At 37.0% G+C, this 2,982-nt stretch overlaps 1 pseudogene; it reads right to left on the bottom strand.

Moving 5' to 3' along the window:
• Positions 1–2,074: 2,074 nt before the first annotated feature.
• On the bottom strand, positions 2,075–2,557 carry LOC114023413 (annotated as a pseudogene).
• Positions 2,558–2,982: the final 425 nt, after the last annotated feature.

The raw sequence follows: 2,982 nt of genomic DNA, 5'->3' as shown, positions 1-2,982 counted from the left end.
ATAAGTGTATGCACTTGAATTTAGAAAATAGCTAAATATATTAAAAGAGAAAGGTTAAGAAACGAGACTAAAGATAAAGCTGTATGGATGAATTAATCACACATATGTGGACGTATTTTTTTCACCTTTTACTATACACTTTTTAAAACCCTTCAGTTATTGAAATCCTATCATTTTCAGTGGGAATTTTGATATGCAGGGGACAAAATTAAAGGCAGAATGGGGTATTATTTTCTCATACTACTTACAAAATATTATGTTGCAAAGTATTATAGAATCAACCACACTTTGAGCCTTTAAATTAATCTTGAATTTCAAAGGACCTCAATATTTATTCATTTATATACATCAATGTTTATGTATACAATATGGCATAATGAATAGAAGAGATGATTGCATTTGCATTAAGGAAGGACTAGGGAATCAGAGCATAGATGGCTGAGAAAAGGAAAAGGCTTATCTAAGCTCTTCCCCAAACTCATCCAAATGCTTTCAAATAATACCCCAAAACAAATTCTGGAGTGGCAGAACCTTAAAAAGGATGGAGTGAAACAATTTTCTAACCCAAGACAACTTATAAGGTCAACAGAAAAGATCTATTGCACCAGGATAACAGTAGAGCACAATCCAGCCCAGGCCACACCAGCCCAGACCAGGCCCCAGAAAATGAAGAATATGCCTTGTGGGTGACTCACTGGTGGCAGTGGCAGTTTTCAGACCTCTCAACCCACAGAGAGTAAGGGGGTCAGACAATTGGTTAGAAGGAGATTTAAAGGGGTCCCTTTACTGGCACCAGAAGTGGGACTCTGTTGCATTGCCCATACTTGGACCTGGTTCATAGGCTTGGGTCTCAGTCCCAAGGTGAGGAGCAGCACTAGACCAGCAGAGCTTGTGACTGCATGGGATCAGGGGCCCTGGTCACACTTTCAGTGTGGGAAAGAGTGTTTGTGGTTGCTTACAGAACAGCAGAGAGTAGTAAACACACCTCTATGTAGATCATACTTCCTTGGAACAACTGAAAACTGAAAGGTACCAAGAATTACTTCTGAAAACAGCTACATAAAAAACCTGAAACTTGGTACAGTGTCTCTTCCACTCCAGATGCAGAGACCTACTTTGGAATAGAGTCAAAGGTCAAGAAAGTAGAAAGATCAACACACAAATTCAAAAGAAGAAAACAAAGTCAAAATTCCTACTTCCAAAGCCTCCAAGAAAGATATTAATTGTCCCCAAGCCATGTCAAAGTTCAAAAAGGATTTTAAAAATCAAGGAAGAGAAGTGGAGGAAAATTGGGAAGAGAAATGAGAGTGATGAATAAAGAGTCAACAGCTTAGTAAGGAAAGCACAAAAATACTGAAGAAAAGAACCCTTAAAAAGTAGAATTGACCAAAGGGAAAAGGAAATACAAAAGCTCACTGAAGAAAATATTTCCTTAAATGTTAAAACTTGGCAAGTAGAAGCTAATGGTTCTATGAGATACCAAGAGACAATAAAATAAAGTCAAAAATGAAAAAAATAGAAGGAAATGTGAAATTTCTAGTTGGAAAAACAACAAATCCTGGAAAAAAATCAAGGAGATAATTAAGAATTATTGATCTACTTGAAAGTCGTGCTAAAAAACAAAAAGAGCCTAGCAATCATATTTCAAGGAAAACTGCCCTATTCTAGAACCATAGAGTAAAATAGAAATTGAAAGAGTCCACCAAGCACCTCCTAAAAGAGATAACCAAAGGAAAATTCCAAGGTAGCTAGATTCCAAAGCTCCCTGGTCAAGGAGAAAATATTTCAAGTAGCCAGGAAGAAATAATTCAAATATGGTGGAGCCACAGCCAGGATAAGAAAAAAATTAGCAATTTCTATGTTAAAGGATCAGAGGGCTTCAAATATAAAATTCCAGAGGGCAAAAGAGTTAGAACTACAAACAAAAATCACCTACCCAGCAAAACTGAGTACAATGGATATTCAATGAAATAGAGGACTTTCAAACATTTCCAATCAAAAGACTACAGCTGATTTTAAAAAAAATGACTTTTTTTAACCCAAGAATTTTTTATTGTTTTTATTTTATAGCCGTTTATGCCGTGAATTCATAGGGGATCGGTTCCAACAACTCAGGTTCCTTGCCATTGGTTGTCACAAAGTGTGCTTCTCTGGGTGGAGCAGGTTGGTGCTTCAGTTGAACCCAAATGCCTTTTTCTTTGGCTTCCTTCTTCTTCTGATCATTTTTCTTTACCTGCTTCAGGAAGCTATCTCTGCTCTTGGAATGCTTAATATGCTCAATATGCACATTAATTCTCTTGGCTAGAATCTTGCCCTGAACCTGTTTGTTTACAACAATGCCTACAGCATGTTGAGTAACATTATAGATCCGTCCAGTCTTGCCATGGTAACGTTTGTGGGGCATTCCTTGCTGAACCATGCCCATACCCTTGATATCTACAATATCACCTTTCTTGTATATTCACATATACATAGCCAGAGGGACAACACCATGTTTTCAGAAAGGCCTAGAAAACATGTATCATATCCCCCTCTTTTTTCCTTTTGTGTTCGTCATTTTGGAAACTCACTTGAATATGGCAGAACTGGGGGAAAGAAAAAAAATGACTTTCAAAAACAAGACTCAAAAGGAAAGTAAAAAGGTAAGCAGGAAAGAGAAATCATAAAGGCTTCAATAAGATTAAACTGTTTACATTCCTATACTTGTAACTCCTAAAAAAACATTCTTATTATTAGCACAGTTTGGCATATACATAGACGGAAAGCACAAATGTGAGTAAAATATGATGGGATGTTAGAAGAAAAAAAATAAAGAAGTGAGAAAGAAGATTGCACTTGGAGAAGAAGAAAGAGACAGGTAGAATGGGGATAATTATCTGACTTAAAAGAGGCTTTAAACAGACTTTACAGTTGAAGGGAAGGTGGGGAAAGTGGGGTGGGAAGGAGGTGAAGCATGAACTTTACTCTCATTGGAATTGGCTC

This window comes from Vombatus ursinus, unplaced genomic scaffold (assembly GCF_900497805.2).
Source record: "Vombatus ursinus unplaced genomic scaffold, bare-nosed wombat genome assembly UNPS02014818.1, whole genome shotgun sequence".
Lineage (NCBI taxonomy): Eukaryota > Metazoa > Chordata > Mammalia > Diprotodontia > Vombatidae > Vombatus > Vombatus ursinus.
Note: the sequence above shows the minus strand (reverse complement) of the source record. Positions and strands in the feature narration are given on the sequence as shown.